The sequence below is a fragment of the Periplaneta americana genome, chromosome 12 (genome assembly GCF_040183065.1).
Source record: "Periplaneta americana isolate PAMFEO1 chromosome 12, P.americana_PAMFEO1_priV1, whole genome shotgun sequence".
NCBI classification, from domain to species: domain Eukaryota; kingdom Metazoa; phylum Arthropoda; class Insecta; order Blattodea; family Blattidae; genus Periplaneta; species Periplaneta americana.
Window position 1 is genome coordinate 134,805,800 of NC_091128.1, and position 25,655 is coordinate 134,831,454.

A 25,655-nucleotide genomic window follows, 5' to 3' on the forward strand; every position below is an offset into this window, starting at 1 on the left:
GAAAAATTGACATTTCACTGAAAACTACTATTTTTCTGAAAAACTTTGGGTTCCAAGATTAAAAATGAGAGGTCATTTATTAAAATCCTTTCAGCCGTTTTCCCGTAATTTCCATTACCAGTTCAAATTATGTGTATATATATATATATATATATATATAGTCCACACCTGTGGAGTAACGGTCAGCGCGTCTGGCCGCGAAACCAGGTGGCCCGGGTTCGAATCCCGATCGGGGCAAGTTACCTGGTTGAGGTTTTTTCCGGGGTTTTCCCTCAACCCAATACGAGAAAATGCTGGGTAACTTTCGGTGCTGGACCCCGGACTCATTTCACCGGCATTATCACCTTCATTTCATTCAGACGCTAAATAACCTAGATGTTGAAAAAGCGTCGTAAAATAACCCAATAAAATATATATATATATGTTAAAATTAGCAGTATTGTAACTTTTGTGGTTAACAGAGTGACATATGTTCGAGAAACGTGGAGTATGACGGCTTATTTAAATTTTGTATATATACTCGTATCCTCTGGCAACTGCTCATTCTAGGAAAACACGGCTGTTACACACGTAATAACATTCTGAGAGCAACAACATAATGGTATGGCCCCGGGCAACAGCAAGGTGATTACCACAGACGATATCCATATTATTACAAGCAGATTTCTGTGGTGATGCAAGTATTTGGTTCCGATTTTCACGGACATATGTTTAGTTCTTCTAGCTATAAAACATATCTTTGGACGTACGTTTGTTCATTCACCTCTCCGGTCGCAGTTCGCTTGAAACCATAATGATCAACACGGTCGACTGGTTAGCACGCTCGCGATTTCGAGCCGATGATCGCAGGCCCTAATCCAGACAAACACGTTCAATTTTAAAAGGTACCGGTAACAAGACAAGTTGGAAAGATGTAAGCTCAGTAGAAGGTAAAGGTAAAGGTATCTCTATTATGGTGTAATGATAATTAACAATTTTACTTGCATACTTGCATTACTGAAATTGTACTAGTAACATTGAACTCATCGTTCCAATGGAGTATGTAAAGATTTCATCAGATCGAAAGATGAACTCTATGTCTCAATTATTTTTTTCTCTTACAAGGGAAGGGTTTCGGCTCGAAAAGGAATTTCGTATCCAAAATTTGTACACAGGCCCATTTTTACATCTCTGTAAAGCTCCCAAAAGCTTTCGTTTGTGTAATGTGTGGTTTGTCTGCTAGAGCACTGTATAAGTTGAGGGGGTGGGGAGAGCACTGCACAAGTTAAGGGGGTGGGGGACCTTACCAGTAAGCCTACCCTCCTCACAACAGCTAGAGACATCCAAAGACATAAAAGAAGAACAAATTCGTGAATGTGGGGACCGTTTTGTAGGGGAAGTGAATCACAAAATCGAGAATCTGTAAATACAGCCACAGTGTATTTGGAATTGCGACCAAAGTGGATTCAATTATGAACCAACGTCCGGGTGTACATTGTCCAGAAAAGGAGAGCAGTTTACAACTACACTAGTTCAATCGACATACAATATCACCCACAGTTATACAATAGATGTAGGACTTTCAATGAGTGGTCATCTATCGAAAAACTATATGTCTTCAAGGAAAAAAAAATTTGGCCCAAAAATAAGGAAGCAGATTGAAGAAAAGCTAGTGCGAATGGTAAAATATCTAAACCCATTTAAGAACATTTTTCTCCAACGTTCTGTCTGAAAATCTTGCAGCTAATCAAAAGTACATACTGTTGTGTGATTCATGGAGTGCGCACAAGGGCACAACCTTGATAAATGGATCATTCCAAGGCAAGGACATAGAATGTATGATCATTTCACCTAAAACAAATAAATAGCCTATATTCATCTTCTGCATGTCTATTTCTTTAGACAATAAAAATATATGCTCGGAGGTTAACAGATTTCATAAGAACTCTTGCTGAGAATCCAGAACTTAAATTGGGAAATCAAGTTTTTATAATGAAAATGCACTCTGTTGTTCATAACCGGTTGTCAGCTCCAGTATTGCTGCCAGTCAGCTGGTTACTTGAATCCTGAACAAGTCTCGGACTTCAAAAATGTAATTCAGGTGGCATTTGATTTTTCAGCACTGGAGTGTGGTTCAGAAGATTGTTCAGGTGTTGCTTTTGCGTGTTGTGCTTATTGCTCTGCTCCATGCTGTTTCATGCATTTTATAGGGAATTCTCATGTACATTTTTGAAGAAATGTATTGATCAACACCAACCAAACGAAGAGTTACACAAATGAATGCGTTTACGATCTTCATCACCATTGCGAGGTAAGCCTCTGTACAAATTTTTAACCAAAAATTCCTGTTCGAGCCGAAACCCTTCCCTTGTTAGAGTCAAGTCTTGCTTCATTTAAGTTGTCTCGGTTGAAATTAATAGATGGTGCTCCACCCCACTGGTCGCTGGATGTTCGGAGCATATTCCCAGGCGTTGGATAAGACGAGATGGACTCCTGAATTGGACTCTACGTTCTTTTGACATCAGGCCGCTGGATTTTTTTGTGCTATATGAAGGACAGGGTGTACACCACTATAGTGCGGGACCTTAGAGACCTCCGTGCCAGGATTGTGGAAGCCATTGGTACCATCTCTCCGAGCATATTGGAGCGGTCCTGGACGGAAACCGAATACAGACTAGACATCCATCATGCCACCAAAGGAGCTCACATGGAAGTTTGTAATTTTTTGTTAGAGACTTAATTTCTCATACGACTTACGTTTGTGAATAAAATTCCCTTATCTTTATTTCTTTGGTATTGGGAGCAAGATAAAAATAGGGCATTTCGGTATAGACATCCTGTAGATAAAGTTGCCTATTTCCGTGATACACCTAATCCCGTGATACTTTTTTTTAATTGAATGTCAGTCAAAGCTTTGCCGTTCGACCATAGCGCCAGACATCTTTCTCGAAAGATTGCATCTTTCGCCTACTTTTGAGACATCGGTGAACTTCCTAGCAAGATACCCAACCCCGTGACATTCAGTGAAAAAAACGTGTCACGGAATTAGGAGTATCACGGAATTAAGCAACTTTACCCTATAGTACATCGCTTGGTCCATACCCTTACCGACATTCCAATGATGCCAACTGGAATCGTTTCAGAAAACTAAATCTGAATTTTTTTTTTTTTTTTCAGAAAATATCCAATATTCCTCTTTTCTTAGTTCAAAATACAAGATAGACGCAAATAATTTTTTTTCACCCACAAAAACAAATTCAGGTCAGAATGGGTTAATTATTGTTTCCAATTCTCTACTTTCCGTTAAACTGATTCCTAGTCATTCGATAATAAACCCTACATTCAAATCTTAGCTCTATATAAGCTAGACATAGTTCTGAGTTGTGCGCAATTTTAATGATTCCCTTTTAGTTACGTAGGCCTACAGCCCACGTTTTACTGTAACTAATTTTATGCTGTAGATCAGTGGTCGTCAGCACTCGCTGAAATGTGCAAAATGTAAGCGGTGCCGTCCCGTGTGCACCGTCGTGCAGCAGGAAGAGAGCATACCCGCTAGCAGCTATAGTCGCGACGCTGTTATTCCCGGCATGACTCCTCCTCTTTGCTTACGTTTTAGGAAGTGAAGGCTCTATAAAGTCTAGGTAGGTAATATCGTTCGCCATTTTTGTTCTTTCGTTGTCAAGCTACCAGACGAGGAATCTATTTGCCGCACCGTTAAACATTATCATGTCGTAGCTCGTATGATAATAAATCAAACGCACTGTAATTGAGCAAATAATTGAGCGGCAAGTAACGTCCTCGTGTGCATTCTGCGATCGCTAACGAAAGAGCCAAAATGGCGGGCGATTATATTAAGTATTTATCGAGCCTTAGGAACTGCATAACGTCATCATCAGCGAATCACAAGACGCGCACGTTTAAATGTGGCCGACCTGCAACGTGATTGGCTGCCGGAAATAAGAGCGACGGGACTATAGGAGTGCACCATGGTGCACTGCGTTTTCCGCGGGTAAGAGACGCTAGCTCCAGGGTGCTCTGTGCTGACGGCCCCTGATGTAGATCTTCAAAATACTGTCTATCTACTAGTGCACCTTTAGGGGAAAGCACGGACTAAGACTGTCCTCGCATGCAGGCCACTCGCGTAGACCCATTGTACTACACGGAATGGAATGGAATGGTGTGCATGCCCTAAAGTCCCTCACGCTGCGTGTTGCCTCCGAACCCCCCCCCCCCTACACTCTACAATATCCCTTTACCTTTCCGCGTAGGCCTCACCGCGGTTATTCATGACACGAGTTATACGAGTCCAGTAGACTGAGTAGAGAGCCCACGGCAGAGTGCTGCATTGGTGTTAAATCCCTCGCTTCGAGTGTCGCACCCTCGAGTGAGATACGATCGGTCGTGATACGCTCGTAATAAATAGAAGCACAGTACAAGGTCATCTCACCGACATGTCTTATCTTGTATGGAAGGCGATAGATAAGATTCACATATGTTTTGCTCACACGGTAAAAATAAGGCTTTATTTTCTGCGTTTATGACAAACGTTTAATGGAACAGTCAATGGAACGTACCAAAACAGGAACATGAAGTTATAAATAAAATAGTATGGAAAACTTCGATATACAGTTATTATTGCTAATTAATAATTATTCAATATTTGAATTACCACATATATAATATGATAGGTCCATACATAATGATCCGCCTATATACTGCGACAATGTAGAAACGTATTACAAAATATTATTGATATAGCAGTAGATTAATAACAATACTAGTACAGAGATAACGTCACAGAAAATATAATAAAACGAGTAATCATGCTGCACAACTGTTACAGACGCAAAGATTGATACACTAATTATTAGAGATTATTATTATATTATTATTATTATTATTATTATTATTATTATTATTATTATTACTATTATTACTAGGAAACTTGATACAGTTCTTGCATTATCGTGAATTACATTTACAACCAATAACATCTATCAGATGTGGCAAGAACAAAATCACTCCTGTGTGGAGGAAAAAAAACATTATCTGCAATATTTATATTACATTTTAAAGCAAGTTATGTAGTTGTACTATGGAGAGGTTAGTTAAACACTGCAAAGTTTTGAAATGATAAACATCAATGATGTTACTACACAGTTCATCACTGTAACAAGAACGAATGTCTAACGCTCGGCTTATACGGTTCGAGGATTTATCGCTCGTGGCAATTTTACCCACATGCATTTGCGCTACCTATCGGATTATGCTATGAACTACTTGGCGCTCGAACGAAAACGTCCGATGCAGACCTCTGGCCCACGGTGTATAGCACTGCCACCAGCGACGAATGACCACACATCCACGGACTCCAAGTTAGGTGGTGGCTCGCAAGCAAGCCTGAAATATTGGAAAAAGACAGAAATGATGATGAAAGAGGGTAAGTGTTATTATTATGGCGAAATAAGTCCGAGGTCCACCGCCGAAAGTTATCCAACAATTCGGGTTCAATCGGTTGAGGGAAAAACTCCGAGAAAAACCTCAACCAGGTAACTTGTCTCAACCAGGATTTAAACCCGGTCTCACTCACCGTACTAACCGTTACTTCACAGTGTTGGACTTTAAACAGTGTCACAATGCATCATTTTGAAATTCTATTAGGATAAGTCTATTTTTCGACTCCACAATCTGGAAGAACCTTTGATCGTCGTCAGATCTCCACCAAAGGTAGCACAATATGTCAAAATGATAACGCAGAAACATCCGCGCCGTTGACGGGACTTCAGCCCATGGCCTGATATTATTTATAGGCCCACCAACTTCTTAATACCAACTGTAGATGAGGTCGCTGCTTACTTACTTACTTACTTACTTACTTACTGGCTTTTTAAGGAACCCGGAGGTTCATTGCCGCCTTCACATAAGCCCGCCATTGGTCCATATCCTGAGCAAGATTAATCCATTTTCTATCATCATATCCCACCTCCCTCAAATCCATTTTAATATTATCTTCTCATCTACGTCCCGGCCTCCCTAAAGGTCTTTTTCCCTCCGGCCTCCCAACTAGCACTCTATAAGCATTTCTGGATTCGCCCATACGTGCTACATGCCCTGCCCATCTCAAACGTCTGGATTTAATGTTGCTAATTATGTCAGGTGAAGAATGCAATGCGTGCAGTTCTGTGTTGTTGTAACTTTCTCCATTCTCCTGTAACTTCATCTCTCTTAGCCCCAAATATTTTCCTAAGAACCTTATTCTCAACACCCTTAACCTATGTTCCTCTGTCAAAGTGACAGTCCAAGTTTCGCAACCATAAAGAACAACCGGTAATATAACTGTTTTATAAATTCTAACTTTCAGATTTTTTGATAGCAGACTGGATGATAAAAGGTCGCTGCTATCGCTACAAACAGGAAACATGCAACGAGCTTAGTAGTTCGGACTCCTGCCGTCGGTAATCGGAACTTGGCTGGCCTATACTATGCTCTGATTAATCTGTTTCGGCAAGCACTCTTAAACAGTAGGCTATTCCTCTCGTTAGCAATAGTAAATGCAACTTCTAAGTTCCGGATCTGAACCCGCTGGCCCGAATGATTAATGCAGAAAGGATAGAATGCCAGTACGGAAAAGTGCAGTGTCCCGCGAAAACCTACCTCCAAGCACCGTTTTCGTCCATTACAAATTAAACTTCGACCTGCAGGGGTTCCAAGCCGGGTTACCAGCCTGGAAGGCTGACGCTTTAGCCGTTAGGCTAAGGGTGCGTCATTTATATGAATATTGACTATATTATTTCTGTGAATTAAGCATGAGTAGAAAGCGATGACGAATCGACGAAATAGTACGACATGCAGTGGGGTCATTAAGAATACAGCAGACTTCCGTTGAAAGTACAATTCGCGTCAGGTCGGCTTAATGTGTCTGACCCCAAAGAGAAATATCATTATACAAGGAGAGAACCTTGAGCTTTTTATGTCTTACAACTGAAACGATAATTTTGATGTGACTCTGTAAAAAATAATCGAACAATAAAGCTGTAAATTTATGAAGCGAAAGATATGCTATCTGTTACACAGTTGTTGCGCGCAATTAATTTTGCACAAATTGCATTAAACAGCAGTTTTATTAGTTGCTATAACAGTGCAGTAAAATCTCGTTAATCCGGACGCTGATAATTCGGAAAGAAATTTGACAAAAATAAAGCTAAGTGATGTGAAAGAACATTTAAACTACATAATGCAGTTTGTTGAGGTAATTGACAATGAAAACATGTGCGTAAAATGTCCACTTGAGAGACTCGTACCTCCGGAAATTATTACCAAATTGTGCTAATAGAATACAGACAAGTATTTTAAACCAATTTCTGCAGGAAATGGTGTAAAACAAGATCAGTCGGGCACTTCATTATAATTATGACATCAAGCGAACAATGTTGCCGAAAACATTAATTTCTAAGACAGATTTATGCATTGTTTGACGGTGAATGGGGCCATTTTGAACACCTTCTGTGAACTAATATCATCTATACTAATAATAAATCTGTACCCAAAATGTTTCTGGTAATTTTCGATTTTCCAAAAATAATTAGTGTTAACATGTATAATTAACCATCCTGAAACCGAAAATCGCTTTTTTGAAATTTTTGTTTGTATGTCTGTCTGTCTGTCTATCTGGATGTTTGTTACCACCTTTTCACGCGATAATGGCTGAACCGATTTACATGAAAATTGGAACATAAATTAAGTTCGTTGTAACTTAGATTTTAGGCTATATGGAATTCAAAATACTTCATTTAAAATGGGGGGATTATAAAGGGGCCTGAATTAAATAAATCGAAATATCTCGCTTATTATTCATTTTGGTGAAAAATATTACATAACAAAAGTTTCTTTAAAAATAATTTCCGATAAGTTTTATTCTACACAAAATTTTGATAGGACTGATATTTAATTAGATAAATGAGTTTTAAAATTACAATAACAACGCCATGTAAGGCGCTGTACTGAAATAAAAACAAATAACTTCGTCTATAAGGGGCCTTGGACAACAATCGAAAGCTATTAAACATAGCCTAAGAGAATGTTTCTGTGTTTGTATGAAGTAATATCGGAAGCTAATCAATTGTTTAATTATTATTTCACCATTGGGAAGTGTAGTTTCTCTAGACGGACATAATTCTACAATGTTATTACAGTAACTTCTGAAACATATAGCAAGTAATATAAAGTATACACATTAAAACTAAATGATATGTCAATCTTCATTAAACTATGGTTGCATTAACAATTAAGAAACATGTTAAAGGAATTGTCATTGCACCAAATGATTGCTCTCTGGACCAAAATGACCGCATTTTAATTATTTAAATACAATTTAAATTAAGTAACATATTAAACGATTTATCCTTCTATCAAACACGAATGTTCCCTGGATCAAACGTCCTATTTTAATTATGTAATTACTTTATATTTATTTCTAACAAGTGCAGCGGAGCGCACGGGACGGCTAGAATGACATAAATCGTTACTGTTAAATCGTTTTTAATGTTTTTCTTTTTTATTTTTTTAAATTCTATGCGTTGTATGAAAATTGCAATTAAATTTCAGTGATGCATATCCATTCTGTAAGCCAATCGTTTCAAAACCTTTTGAAGGGGCGATCAACTTTTGGCCGAGGCAGTTCTTTGCGACTCTCTCTACAGTACCGGTAGGCCAACTTAACCCCATCCAAAAAAAAAAAAAAAAAAAAAAAAAAAAATACCAACTTCAAGGAAGAAAACGATAATTTTACTCAAAACCAGTGGATACCAACCCAACTTCTAACCTGTAAGACGAAAAATCAGAATATGCAGACATATTTTGGAAGTACTTTTCGCTTCTTAGACTGGCCTTCCTTGTTTATATATTTTTCGAACACTTAAAGATTTTTAATAGAAGATGGCATGGTCAGGATGTTAACATAATGATAGCCATAGATATAATCGGTGGATTTATAAGGAAACTTGATTTCTGCTCGACTTCATTGACAAAAAATAGTTTGATTCATTTCAGGGCATTATTTATTTATTTATTTATTTATTTATTTAACCTGGTAGAGATAAGGCCATCAGGCCTTCTCTTCCCCTCTACCAGGGGATTACAACTACAATATTAAGAATACAATTACAATTATAAATTTACAAATACAATAAAAATCAAAGTACTAAAAGATTAACTGATTAATAAAAGCTAGCCAGTTTATTGTAAAAGTTAAGAAGAGAGAAACATTTTTTTTTATTAATTAAGTAAAAATTAAACTTATTCTACGCAGTAAGAAAATGCTTAATAAGCTTGCTTTTGAACGCTACTAAATTCAGACAGTCTCTGATGTCAACTGGAGAGTATTCCACAAGCGCTATAGCGAGAATGTGTATAATGATGAATACGATGATGTCTTATGTATTGGTATGGCTAGTATGCGGCTATTTTGCGTGCGTGTGAAGAGATTATGATATGATAACAGGTAACTGAAACGGGAGGCAAGGTAGGTAGGTGTAGAGGTGTGAAGGACTTGGAAAAGGAGAACAAGAGAATGAAAATTTCTACGTTCGTTAAGCCGTAGCCAGTTTAGAGTTTGGAAGGATGGGGTAATGTGGTCAGCGCGACGGACATCGCAGACGAAGCGAACACAAGAAGTATAAACTAAAGAAGTCAATGAAAATTTAGCCATATATCGCATGATACGACAAATACTGAGTTTGTTTTTTGCTGATGTGCAATAAAGCTTCCACAATTATAAGTAACAGCTTTTTTAGTATTTTCCGGAAGAAACTCAAAAGATGTATGACAGTCACAGATGGATACTGAATCCGTTTTTAGACTGTTACATTCAACTAACTGATATTGTAATGAAGGAAATGAAAGTAAGACTCCATGAAATATGTACCTATTGTTAAACTATACTCTTTTCTCGTACAGCATAGAACAGATTTGGATCAAAGGAATATAAGATCATCTCGAGCTTCGAAACGAAGGTCTAAAATTTTTTATAGCAATGAAAATTCGTATTTATTTAAAATAAGTTTCTAGTCTATGATTGCCATCAAAGCAAAGGAGAAATCTTCTTGAAATTGAAAATATCAGTGTGTCAGTGTACCGAATATGGAATCAAGATTTGAGAAACAGGCATATTTACTGTATCTCGTTATTATTTTTTACTTTAAAACTACTGACACTATTGTTCATATTTATGTTCCACGTTGTTTATGTTTCTAAATACAATATGAATGTTTGTTAATAAGGCGTTTTTTTTGTTTTATTTTGTAAATCATCTCGCTACCACCTCGGCTCATTGTACGACCCCTCGGGGGGGGGGGGTCAACCCCTACTTCGGGAACCACTGCTTTAAGCCATCATTGTATTTTTCTAATTCATATATATATATATATATATATATATATATATATATATATATATATATATATTGTACGTTTTTAGATCTGAAGAATAACAAAATTTAAAAATAAGTACCTGGAGTCATTAAAAATAGAAACACACATTGGCAGACTTCCTTTATATATATATTTTTTATTTTTTTACTTGGTTCTTTAACAACGCTGTATCAACTACCAGGTCATTTGGCGTCGATAGGATTGGTGATAGCGAGATGGTATTTGACGAGAAGAGATCAAGGATTCGCCATAGATTATCTGATATTCGCTTTACGGTTGGAGAAAACCTCGGAAAAAGCCCAACCGGGTAATCAGTTCAAGCGGGGATCGAACCCGCGCCCGAGCGCAACTCCGAATAGGCAGGCAAGCGCCTTAGTCAACCGAGCTACGCCGGTGGCTCTTTATACTTGTAAATGAAAGACAGGGTTTTTGAAAATATGTTAAAAATATAATTTCCTACAACTTTCGTGTATAGTTTTTCTTCATAAAATTAAAAATAGGAAAGCTACAAGCATTGTTACATTCTTCTTAGTCACCTTGTACCAGTAATTATATTCAGACATCAGTAAGCTATGACAGCGTTTGTGCATTATTGTGTTTTATAAACCTATTCCCCATTTCAGTTTGGTTGATAGGACTTCTCCTCTACTCACGCTCTCAACCATTAGTGAAGGGGAAGAGGCTACTATCGATCTTACCAACGTTCGCCTAATTAACTTTCAACATAGTGAAAAATTATATTATTGAAAATGTTTACTGATAAACTATATTTCGAAAGTCTATACTAAGAATTTATATTTCATTTTGTTGCTGTTTATATCAACTGGCACATTAAAAAGCTACTGAGAGCAGAAGATAAATGTTTTCTTCACCGCTAGTTGCTACTCTACAGCATACACAGCGGGACAATCTGCACTGTGTCACTCCCCCCTCCCCCCGACTTTATAATAAAAACTAACATTCCTCACTATAATTATTAGTTGAAAATATTGTAAGAACGGCACTAAAATATACTCAACAATGTAATTGTCAAACATCTGTGTCACTGTACTTTATATTCACTTATGAACTTTATATAGCATTTTATTTTCTTGTGTGTATAACTTAGGGGGTGCAGGTATAAGAGGTAACAGCTACCAGTCTGTTACTGACGAACTCAGGGCAAGTAGAACGGGAAAGAAATACTTTCGCATCCTCTCAACTTGTATGAAATGTCGTTTAGGCATATTTACATCAAATGGTGCTTAATGGTCTGTTCTGAAAATCGGTGCTATATTGTATGTGTAACTCAAGAATATTCTCTGCAAATGGCTTAAAATTATCCATTACTAAAATGGTTTGCAGAAAACACTTGACTGAAAAGATTCGTTTGACATTGCGTGACCGATATGGCGCTGAAAGGAAGCCTAATGACCCGAGGAGCTATCTGTGTATGGTGAGAAGCACTAGTGATGCTCATGACATTGCCGATGAATCACCAACATAAATATCCCGGTTAGTGTTCATAGAAACAAGAAAAAATTAGATATATGGTTGTGACGATACATGCAGTGTAAATTGCGTCTTGAACACAGACATACTAACTCATTAGCATTATGCTCAATTGTCACAACTAAAAGCAAGAACAGGCCAAAGACAGGCCAAAGAAAATGATTAGTTTTGTAATATATGGTACCCAGGTTAACAAAGAGGAGATGACGCTTTACAAATACAATACGTTCACGTAACATGCTACAAAGCAGTAATTTCCAATGTCGTCATACACTAGAAACACTATTTATTATGGGTCAGCTCCAAGGCATGCGACATTTCAACTATACTATAAAAAAATCCTACTTTCCCAACAAATACTTGAAATTCACAAAGTATAGGCACAGTCTACTATATACAGTTGCGAAGCTCAATATGTAGTAAAAATGCAAACATGGGTAGTTGCCCACCACTAGGATCGCTACTATCGCCTCATGATCACAGATCTCTCCTAGCAGACGACAAAATATGTTGCATTTTCGTTGTTGGATTCTTTTGGAAAAATTAACACCTTCCTTCCGTTATTGAAATATTAAATGGATAAAGTTCATTTATTATTTTAATGAAGTATATTAAATTCCGCCATAAACTCGAAGATACCTCCAAGAATTAGGTTAATATTATGTTTGTTTGTGCAAAACGAACTAAAATTTGCTATAATCGCTTCACTCATTCAAGATTATAGCGATAATGAACTATGAAACCAATAAATATTAATTTGCATTTCCCTTTACAACAATAATATAATAACAATAATAATGGAAATATGAATTAATGGGAGTAACTTACGTGTACCGGTACTTGTAGTGTAGGCTTACGTAGTTAACAAAGTGGGATGAGGTTAAGCAATAATAATCACACCAGAATTGGAAATAAAACGTGATCAATAAATTTTATTGTAACAGACTTACTTTTTCTACGTCTCTAGTAAAGTAACAAATAAAAATAGCAACAAAATTAACAGCTATAATTAAAAACATATCCTTTGAAAAAAAAAAAGTAGGCCTAAGTTGTCTGAAAATGTACAATTATTCAAGGAATCAGCTGATACAGACGTAGAATTAGTGCAAAGCTTTTGTTTCTCAGCTGCAGGTAATAACAGAACAGGTTTATTTGAAACATCAAATAAAGTTGGAACTGCATTCCAGATTAATTTATTTTTGTTTTCATTCATAAATTGTGTGTTTTCGAAATGAAGAGAGCAAAACTTTATATTATTATAAAGATATGCTTCATTCTTTGTCATTAGATCTTCCCTCCCGCTGTTTATTAACCACTTTTTGCATCTAGCAGTAAAATAAGAAATAGATGTTAGGATTTTTTTTTCACAAGCATCAATGAGAAAAGCGCAACGACCTAGCACTCGATGGAAATATGACACAGTCGACTCTAAATCCAAAGTCGACAGTGGAAAGTCTATTGTTTCTAGTTGCTAATCGCTCGGAGCGCTTTATCGCGAGATTTGCAAAAAATCACCTCAAGCTTCGCGACTGTATATAGTAGACTGTGGTATAGGTCTTACCATTTATTATAAAATTCACGTTCTTGTACCAATTCATTTATAATGTTTTCGTTAAAACAAGAAAAATGAACTAAGTAAATAAACAAATAAATTAAGAAAGAATGAAAATATAAAAAATTAAAGGAAGTAAACGAGATAGAAAAACGAAGGACGAGATAGAGAAAGAAATAAAGATAAAACAAAGAGATAGAAGTTTTTTGTGCAATGACAGGACACTTAACTTTCCGTTATTCGCCCCGACTCTACAAGCGTGGCTCATAGATGTCGCCAGTGCCGAGAAGCATAGACCATTTAGTTCGTCAGAGACTATACAGAGTGCACCACAGGCGGTAAGTCTACATTATACTCTTAAGCGAAACCGGAGCACCCTGTGAAAACCCCTCCGTTGTCTGTAACACCGACTTGCCGAACACAAGTTATAAATTCAGGGTGGACCGAATGGAATTTGAACCGGGTTCCCTGGCTTATAAGCCCAGCGTGCAAGCACTGAGCACCGTGGCGCTTTTAAACGGAGAGAAAAAGGAAAAACGTACATCAGTCACATTTTCTGCTTATTGTATTACATATCTCAAATTTTCCCTCTCAACATTGCACATTGCCTTAAAAATATATGTAAGTCTGAAAATAATAGTACATTATGCAACGAGCCTGGTAGTAATTAAAACGCGAGTATGTTTATGAAACGAGCGCAAGCGAGTTTCATAATTTTCATACGAGCGTCTTAATTACCATTATAGGCAAGTTTCATACGATTTTTTATGCTCGACCATATTTCTAACTTGAACTTATTCATAAGTATTCATGTTATTCTTATCTGACTGGGGAGCGGAACTGACCTTGTGCAATATCTCTTAAATTGTGAGATGTGCGCAGACGCGAAGGTATTGATTTTTTCCGAGAAAGAAATGTCATTGACCTTGATATAATCTAGAGAGTAAAATGAACAGTAATCTTGATGTAATGTTGAAATTGATTTAGACATTGAAAAACGAGATGACAAATTGAATTTATTTGAATATTATTTACAATTAACGCTAATTATTATAGTAACAGAACTGACTTTATTTCAAATATAGGTGATTTATTGATTTATTTTTGCCTTTCGATTGCATATCCGAGAATAATCGATACTTGCGCTTTCATATTGCTACAATGGTATTTTCTGATTGGTGGAACACCTGAACTTTAATGAATAGGTGTACTTTAATGAGGTCCATTAAAGGGCTGCTACCAGGTGTATAATTACTACATTTTGGCATGGTCGAGCATAAAATATTTTCCAAACTTCTGTACTAATAAATACTCCTTACGTTATCATCTCGAAGAGAGATGTCAAGTATTATAACTCTAATAATAAATAATAATAATAATAATAATAATAATAATAATAATAATAATAATAATAATAATAATAATAATAATAGTAATAATAATAACAACAACACTGATAAATATGTGTTAAAATGTATCCCTTTTATAATCCATGGAGTTCCACAGGGTTGTAGCGGGAGGTTAGGCAATCGACATTAGTGGCAGAAGGGATATTAGTCTTACTTGCTTGCCACATTTATCCGCAAAGAAAACTCATTAGTACTCACTCATTTTTTTAGTTAATGAACGACAATGTATCAATTACTGGATTATGATTATTTAGCGTTAATGGAATTTGTCATAGTAGATGGTATACAGCAAGCTGAGCCCGAGGATTCGCCATGGAATTACCTGATATTCGCCTAATAATTGACGAACTCCAGGGTCATAGTGCGGACGTAAGGACTAGATCAGAAGAGAAAATCATGATCTAATTCACTCTTAATAGTAAGCTTAATCTAAACGTCTATTTTGAGCATTGACGCGATCAGCTGAGTATTAAGGTGACTATTTCGTTTATATGACGTCATTCGATCTCGATCAATGAAGTGTAATGAAATTTTGAATTCCAACCAATCACAGTCAGACTTTGCGATAATTTCTGCAGCTAGATTTATCTCTGTCAATTTATCGCATGGTCGTTCTTTTGTTTAGTCGTTGTCGCCAACTGTTTCCCCGTAAATTGATGATCATGAATACATTAAGATGCAACTACACGGTTAAACTTTTCTTTCAACTTTAAAGCAATGAATGCAAGATTGATATTTAATATTAATTAATATATTTACGCAGTGAAGACCACGTTCAAAACGGCGCACCATGTAGACACAAAATCTTCATGCATCTTAATTGAACGTACCTTTTAAACTTGATTCTTTCAATATTCTTCCCAGATTGCACGCATACGCGATTGGAATATTGAACTGTGTAGATGCAGCTTTAGTTCCGTTACACACTACAGCGAGAATGCGTTTGTCGAGCTACAAAAAATGCTTTCGTGTAGCACTCATTGTAACGGTCGAAACAAGGCACAGCTGACATTGGTCCTGCTTCCACAGGTAGACCTAACGTAACCTATAAAATTGTAGCCTATAACATTTGTATTGAAATTAAACAATTAATAGACGTTCAAATTTATGTAACATCATAGCATATCAAACTCAAAGACCTTGCATAGTAATAATGTCTTTGATCAAACTGTCTTTCGTATGGCGTAATAAAATTCGTGTTTTAATTAGGCCTATCTATACAGAGATGGCTTCACTGTGTAGCAACATGTCTCGCTGTGAATACATAAGCATTGGTATATAGCTGTCCCCACTTTTACTGTTAAATTAAATTATGATTTCAGCAGATAATGAAAATGTATTTGTTATAATAATAAGAGAAAAGTGCAGTACATGTAATTAACAATGTTAAACCTGTATTTCGATTTTCGCAATTGGCATTACTGAATAATACTGTAACATCGAATTTCTTTATTGCAATAATCAATATTCATCTACGAGTATTTCAACTTCACAATGTCTGAATAGATTAAGTATTCGTTAATATACAATTATTAACATTTTGTGATCGAATTTTAGGGATATATTATTTAAATTTGTATTTTATTCACGAAATAGTCCTAATAAATGTCACTCGAGGTCTGAGATTTCCCAGATAAATCCACTCGCTTCGCTCGTGGATTTATCGGCAGATCTCAGACCTCTCGTGACATTACTACAGAAAATTTCTTGTTCCTGAAGATTGACAGCACAAAATTCGCTACCGAATGAAATTCGTGGTAACTGATGACTTCAACCGTTATATTTCAAAACAGCATTTACTTTGCTGTTACCAACTCGTACACTGTCATCGCACATAAAATTAAATCTTGATATACAGGCTTAAAAATTTTTCACTGCGTCATTGCCGCTAGAGTGAACGGAAGTGCCTTGAACTTCTGTGAGGCAAATAAATTGCGCAATAACCAACTCTTGCGTAACGTAACATCATTAATAATAAGATTAACTTACCACTACACGGTGAACATTGCGTGATCACTGAAAATGCTAGTAACATATTATTAACACGTCACTCTTATTTTATTTAGTGACGCTTTGTCAGTGACAGCCATTGGGAAAGAACTTTTTTAAAGACTACTTTTTTTTTAAGATAAATGGAATATTTCTACTAGAGATAGGAGTAGTGATGGAAAGTCGGAATTTCCATTTCTTGGAAAAAAGAAAAATTCATCCTTTCCAGAGACAAAGAAAAAAATGAACTATACTAAAAATCGGGAAATCATCATGGTTTGGTAATAGGCTATGATTGCGATGGTGGCACCAGTACGTTCTCTCCCTGGTCGCTCTACCGGCACAACCCACTGTAGGCACTGCAGTGAGTATGAAACTTTACCACATGTGCTTGGGAGTTGCCCACAGGGAGAAGTACTCAGAATAAAACGTCACAACATCATACGTCCTATGATCGCAGATGCACTTCGATCCAAAAATCTAGACGTTCACGAGGAAATTCATTGTATTGCTGATGGTGGGAGCAATCGTAGGATCGATATCATAGCTATAAATAGGAATAAACAGACAGACGAAATAATTGATCCTACGATCAGATTTGAAATCTCAGCCACTCAACCATCTGAAGTGAACGAAGAGAAAAAGAAAATCTACGAGCCCACGATTCAGTACCTATCAGCGAAATACAACATTGAAAAAATCACAGTTACCGGTCTCTTCTTTGGAGCGAGAGGCACCATTCCGAAAGCCTTTGTAAAGTGGAGGGAAAAATACAAGCTGACGTGAGATCTTCAAGATGCCATCGTCACACCATAATAAAATTTTCTGTAGCGATATTTCGTCAGCATCTTTATGGTGTACATTCAATTTAAATTATACTTGGTTCTGTTTTTTTTCTTATGTCTTAATCACTTTTATTGTGAGCTATTCTGTGTCGCAGGGCAAACCCAAAATATTGGGTCAGACCAATAAATTAAATTAAATTAAATTTACACCATCAACAAGAAATTAACTTTGACAAAATATAACAATAAAATTGATTTCCAAATTATTAAGATTCAGCGGTGGATAATGTTCAGTATGACAATTTTTTCATACGAGGGCTGATCAAGGAACACAGACTGATTTTCTTTTCACAGATGTTTATTACTCTATTTCAATGTTTTTTATCTATATCGATGTAGTCACCTTCTACTTGAATGCACTTGTTATAGCGTTTCTTCCAGTCCTCGAACTAATGATATTTATATACATAACTGTTCTACCCATGGCAGGTCTTTCACTGCAAAACCAGCATTGTCCAATCTTCCATATTTTTCGCTTTCCCCTTAGTCTTCGCATTAGATCCATAGGCCTATATCTTTAATGCTGTCTATCATCTGATATCTTCTTCTGCCCCAAACTCTTCTCCCGTTCACCATTCCTTCCAGTGCATCCTTCAGTAGGCAGTTTCTTCTCAACCAGTGACCCAGTCAATTCCTTTTTCTCTTTCTGATCAGTTTCAGCATCATTCTTTCTTCACCCACTCTTTCCAACACAACCTCATTTCTTATTTTGTCTGTCCACTTCACACGCTCCATTCTTCTCCATATCCACATTTAAAACGCTGCTATTTGGTTATATTCACTTCGTCGTAATGTCCATGTTTCTGTCTCATAGAATGGAAAAATAACTAGAGACTAGTTAAGTGCTTTGTGTGGAGTGTGGCATCGTATGGAGCAGAATCATGGACATTACGACGAAGTGAAGAGAGGCGACTAGAAGCACTTGAAATGTGAAAAAGGAGAAGAATGGAGCGTGTGAAATGGATAGACAATAAGAAATGAAACTGTGTTGGAAAGAGTGGGTGAACAAATAATGACGCTGAAGCTGATCAGGAAGAGAAAAAGGAATTGGCTGGGTCACTGGCTAAGAAGAAACTGCCTACTGAAGGATGCACTGGAAGGAATGGTGAATGGGAGAAGAGTTCGGGGCAGAAGATGTCAAATAATAGACGACATTAAGATGTATAGTTTGGGTTTAAACATATTAAACACTTTTTAATCTGTATTCACTCTCAATTTTAATTTTATTTTTGTCTGTATTGGAATCCCCTCCTGAGCACGAGTCTTACTCATTCAGGAGTGGGATAGTTTATCTTACATTGTATTAACTTGTATTCATTTCCAACTTACTAGCAATAAACAAATAAAAATAAAATAAAAAATATATGCGGAGACTAAGAGAGAGGCAGAAAATAGGGAAGACTGGAGAATGCTGGGTTTGCAGTGAAAGGGCCTGAATGAATGAAGGCATAATTTTAAATTTAGAAAGTAATAATACACAAACAACATCGGTAATTCGAAAGTTTTAAGAACATTTTTTCAGTAACTGATCTACCAACCAGTCCACACCTGTGGAGTAGCGGTCAGCGCATCTGGCCACGAAACCATGTGGCCCGGGTTCGAATCCCGGTCGGAGCAAGTTACCTGGTTGAGGTTTTTTTCCGGGGCTTTCCCTCAACCCAATACGAGCAAATGCTGGGTAACTTCCGGTGCTGGACCCCGGACTCATTTCACCGGCATTATCACCTTCATATCATTCAGACGCTAAATAACCTAGATGTTGATAAAGCGTCGTACAATAACCCAATAAAATAAAATAAAATCTACTAACCAAAAATAACAAATTTATCAACTCGAATAATTTCTATACTTGCTGCAACAAGATTTTGAGTAATTCCGTCACGAATTCTGTTTCATGATACAAATTTTAAAAAATGCTACACTGTATCGGGGATACACCAGCACGTAATGTACACCAGTTTCGGGAATCAAAGTATAGTGTGTTAGCCTGACTATGAAGAGGAGATAATGAGATAGTCCAAAGCCATAGTTATTTTTAACAAAGATAGTTTTTGTAGTTTTTATGCGAATTCATTTCTTACACATATGCGGAAAATATTATAAATTTTCTCTCAACAAATAACAGAAGTACAGATGCCTCAAACTAGCAAGCTGTCTCGTTCGCGCAGGCGCATAGAGCACTTCTCCCCTACCACTGTCCACCTACTGCTGTGCACTGTGGACTAGAACGGTACAGCTCAGTTCTAATAACAGTTGAGAAGGCTGCATAGGGAGGGCACATCTTGAATACATTGTCAAGAGGTCAACTTTTCAGATAATATGACTATACCTGGGTATCGGAGCCTAGGTGGGCCCCCTCCGTTAGCTCTACTACTTCCCCTCTCCAGGCAGCTTCCTAGTTTGAGGCATCTGTATATGTAGAAGAAATTATGATACCGCATCTAACAACATTGGACTCTAAACTTTTAATACACTCTGCTATATAATTTTGTTTTTGTGGCTCAGGATTATATCATTCTCACCCCTCCATATTTTATTTTTGTTTTGGTTTACAAATGGAGAACATAGGTTTATAATAAAATAAGTAATTAATGATGGACACATAGTAACTTAGAGCTATTTTCTCTTCATAGAAACGACATTCCGAAATTAGTCGCAGCTCACAACAAAATTTTCACTGCTTCATCCATTTGAACTGCAGATGCTCCTACAGTAATAGCTATCGCCTATTAGAGTTTGATAGATAACATGATTTATATTATTTAGATATCGAAAACATATAGAAATAACAACGATGACGATGGTTGCAATAATGGTGAAATGTTTTTCTTGTTAATGTTAATAATAATAATAATAATAATAATAATAATAATAATAATAATAATAATAATGATTTAACCTGGCAGAGTTAAGGCCATACGGCCTTCTCTAACACTCAACCAGGAGTAAAAACTGCATTACAAAAACACTACAAATTTACAAAGTACACTACAATTTTACACACAAAACTGAATAAGATAATAATAATAAAATGTAAACAACAAGTAAGAAGAAATCAGAAGCTTGATGTTAACCTGAGAGTGAGCGTACATACTGTGCAATATATCCTTAATGAAAAAAGTGTCGGAATGATGAATTGGTATACGTTTCAGTATCAGTGGACCAAACCGGTAACGCTTGTTGTCAAAATCGCTGCTGTCTGGACCATGAAGCAAGACGTAGCAATGCCTTGCAGAACACACACGAAGCATTTCGTAACTGAGGGTCCCTCAACGCGTTGCAAAACGGCATGTCGAATATTTTATTTTGTCCTCGGTTCTTCGTTATTACTCACTCTCGATTATGAAACATAAATCTTCTTAAAACAATTCGTATAGAATAAGTTACGATTATAAGGCTATTCTGGTTTTATTACGACTATTACACTTTTATTGCGCCATACTACGTTTGACCAATAAAACGGTACGGAACGACATGTTTCAACCAATCCTGGCTATTTATAGCTAAAAAAATTATCGCTAAAATTTTATCACTTGCCTAGCATTTGTTGTTCCTAGTATTTGTTTCTTTGTTTGCCAACACTTGAAACTGAAAATTCTTTACGGTACTATAAACCATGCTTTGCGATCGTCATTTGTTTCCCGCATAGATAGTTAACTGAAAATGGCGGCTCCGTTCAAACGTTTTGGTAAGCTAACATTAGTGAAATAGAATTTTAGTAAGCGAATTAATACCTATTTTATTGTATTAGAAAATTAAACAAATTCCAAACACTATGTGGTACAATAAAAAGAACATTTAAAAATTGTAATAGAGCAACAATGTTAAAACTTTACAAAGTAATGGCGATCCCAACCTTGCTTTATGGGTGTGAAAGTTGGGTCTTGAAAATAGAGGCTGCTGAGATGAAATTTTTGAGACAGGTGGCAGGTTATAGAATCACAGACAAAAAGAGAAATGAAGATATTAGAAAAGAATTAGAAATTCAGAGTCTAAATGAAACAATCATTGAATACAGACAAAGATGGCAAGATCATATACAAAGAATGGATGAAGATCGTATACCACAAATCTATACTAATAATAAATCTGTAGCCGAAATTTTTCTGGTAATTTTCGATTTTCCAAAAATAATTGGTCCTAACATATATAATTAACCACCCTGAAACCGAAAATCGCATTTTTGAAATTTTTGTTTGTATGTCTGTCTGTTTGTTACCTTTTCACGCGATAATGGCTGAACCGATTTATATGAAAATTGGAATATAAATTAAGTTCGTTGTAACTTAGATTTTAAGCTATATGGCATTCAAAATACTTTATTTAAAAGGGGGGTTATAAGGAGGCTTGAATTAAATAAATCGAAATATCTCGCTTATTATTGATTTTTGTGAAAAAAGTTAGATAACAAAAGTTTCTTTAAAAATGATTTCCGATAAGTTTTATTCCTTGAAAAAGTTTGCTAGGACTGATATTTAATGAGATAAATGAGTTTTAATATTAAAATAACACCATCTAAGACGGTGCAATGAATTAAGAACAAATGACTTCGTCTATAAGGGGCCTTGGACAACAACAATCGAAACAGGGGCCTTGGACATCAACAATCGAAAGCTATTAAACATAGCCTACAGAGAATGTTTCTGTGTTTGTACCAAGTAATATCAGAAGCTAAATTAACCGAATTGTATAATTAATTATTATTTCACCATTGGAAAGTGTAGTTTCTCTAGACGGACATAATGCTATAATGTTATTACAGTAACGTCTGAGTAAATCGAGGACAGATAAGATTAAAATAGCTTCTTATGCACGAAAATTTGATAGGCTATTTTGTACATTCGTTTTCTGTATTTCGTAAAATAATATTTATATACACTCATTTTAATCTCAGAGAATTAACGAACATCGAGAGTGTATTGATTTAGTATGCAGTAATAGTACGTTAGCTTAGCAATCCATTATTTTATAATTCAAATTTTAACTATGCTCAATTGAATCGTGTTAAAATACATAAAATATAATGCAATGCAAAAAAATTGGGTAATGAGCTAAGCAGATTATCTTGCGCTGTTGTAAAAGTTGTTCCCTGGATCAAACGTCCTATTTTAATTATGTAATTACTTTATATTTATTTCTAACAGGTGCAGCGGCTAGTAATAAATACAGTAAGTATAAACCTGTAGGTAGAAGAAATGTCGGCAGGCCACGGATGAGATGGTTGGATCAGTTTTCTTGAAGACGGAACGAGCCACAAGGCTTATGCCGTGTTGAAGATGGTGATGGTTTATTGTATTAGAGTACTTTATTTCTTCTAATCTTCTTATACTTTCTTTTGTTTTTATGACCTCCCTACCATGTTTCTTTGTTTGCCAATATTTCAAACTGCAGATTCCTTATGGTACCATAAAACAGGCTTTGTGATCGTCATTTGTTTACCGCATAGACAGTCAATTGAAAATGGCGGCTTTGTTCAAACGTTTTGGTGAATCTAACATTAGTGAAATAGAATTTTAGTAAATCAATTAGACCTAATATTTTATTGTATTAGAGTACTTTATTTCTTCTAATCTTTATATAATTTCCTCTAATCGTGTAACAGTCAATTAAATCCCACTCGAGATTTGATTTTCTCTAGATAAAACAAAACCTCTAGTGAGATTAGCCCTACTGTTGACAAAATCTCCTCGACTACGAAAAACACATGTTTTATACAAAAGAATGTTAACTTTTAATCATTATCAATTATGGAAAAATAAATCGCTACTATGAACCGCTCTCAGCTTGTATGGACACACAAAAAATTGCACAATGAAAAAAATAAACTGACTTTCAATTATGGATTCATCTTCATGCACAAAATGAAAACCATGTTACAAATGTGAACACGTTAAAAAATGCTAATAGTACATAAACATATAACTAAGACAAATACAAAGCTAGAGTAGTGTATATGCCTATATAGTTTTCGGAAAAGGTTGCCCAAGTAGGCTACAGTATTGTTCCTGTGGTTTGCCGTAGTTACCCTAAGGCGCTAAGATAAATGTCGGGATGAACCCTAAAAGAAATGGGCCACGGATCCTATACAGTCCCTGTCATAAATTTCAGAATTTTTCAAATGAAAGACTTAACTTCGAGGAACACTTTCTGTGTGAATGGTCTTCTCTAACAACTTCACTATTTCCTCATCCTTAAAGAATATGTTCATCTGTCTGATCACTCCAAAAATCCAGAAGTATTAAACTGTCACTGGTATATAGCATAGTTTAAGCCTATTTCATTAAATTGACTTTTTGTGTTATTCCTCCTCTATCATCATCAATATCACGTGCTCATGAATTCTTTCAATATTGACTCACAATATAGTAATACCTTCTATGCTTTCTTCCATGGGCGCATGTGTACCAACAATTGCAAAATATATACGTGTTAACAACGGAGATCTTTTGTTATGTAGTCGGTATGACGCAATGACAGCACTTATCACAACACGGGTCAAGGCAAAGGGATAAATAAAAATACAGTTTTCTCGAGACCCTTGAGTGGAAGATAAATTTGTCCTTCTCTTACGGAATTAAATTTGCATCCTTTTAAACTTGCACCTAGGTGGAAATTCCAACCTGAGTCATAAGAAGACAAATATAAACATCTGAAAGCTAAAAGATAAACTTAACAAAGCATAAGCGAGCATAAGTAAATAATATCCATCCATCCGGGCTATTCCATCTCAAATCGACCGAAATATACAGAAAATTGACCTTGCAATTTTTAAGTACAATGAAACTTTTTCTGTCCGTTGACAACTGTGATACAATGCTTTGTGCAAAGTTTGAGGCATCAGAACTTAATAGTGTTTAAATTAAAAATATTTAAATTCATCGTATTTTCATAAAATTACAAACTTTAAACTGTTGTGGCTCCGAAACCCTTTCACCCAATGATCAAAATCATGGTTTATTTTGATGCTGAGAAATTAAAGTTTATATTGACATATAAACAGTTTTTGTTACTTTTTATGGAAATGGAAAAATGTAGATTTTTCTTCATTAAGACACCTTTGCCCACGAAAAAAAAAATATATTTTTAAAATACATGGGTAGATTCCGCATTGAAATTACAAATAAACGCATATTTTTTACTGGAGCACCGTTGAGTGTTGCAGTTACTTCCGGTTAAACCGGAAGTAGAAAAAACTCGGTAATACCATTATTGAGTTCTTAGCATATGGTTATCCCCACATACCAAGTTTCATATCACTGAACCATATGCTTCAAAAGTTATTTAGGTAATGCATGTGTTATTTTAATATTCGATACACTTTTCTGTTTTCTTGACTTAGCAACACTGAATTTGTACAGAAGTATCAAGTGTGGGTAATTTTTGAAAAGCTCTTAATGACCTTTATTCAAAAATAAAAAATATATATTGGGTGTTCCATTTAAAATAAGAGAGTTGGCATTACTTCCGGTTAAACCGTAAGTAGAAAAAACTCGCTAATACCATTACTGAGTTCTTAGTATATGGTTATCCCCACATATCAAGTTTCATGTCACTGAACCACATGCTTCAAAAGTTATTTAGGTGGTACGGGACTTTTAACTAACCCTGTATAACACAGTTCTGAGGGGTCCGCGACAGCCTGATCAGCCAGCACAAATTATCCCCACTGGTCCATGGAAGGGATTGGTCTGCGTCAAGTAAAGAAAACAGGATTTATTACTATCTATTATTATTATTATTATTATTATTATTATTATTATTATTATTATTATTAATTTTATTACGTAGGTCTGTGCTGTAAGTTACTGTAGACCACTTTTTTTCATTGATGTTTTTGATATTTGCTTTTGTTTTTTTTAGTAGGTTATTTTACGACGCTTTATCAACAGCTTAGGTTATTTAGCGTCTGAATGAGATGAAGATGATAATGCCGGTGAAATGAGTTCGAGATCCAGCAGGGAAA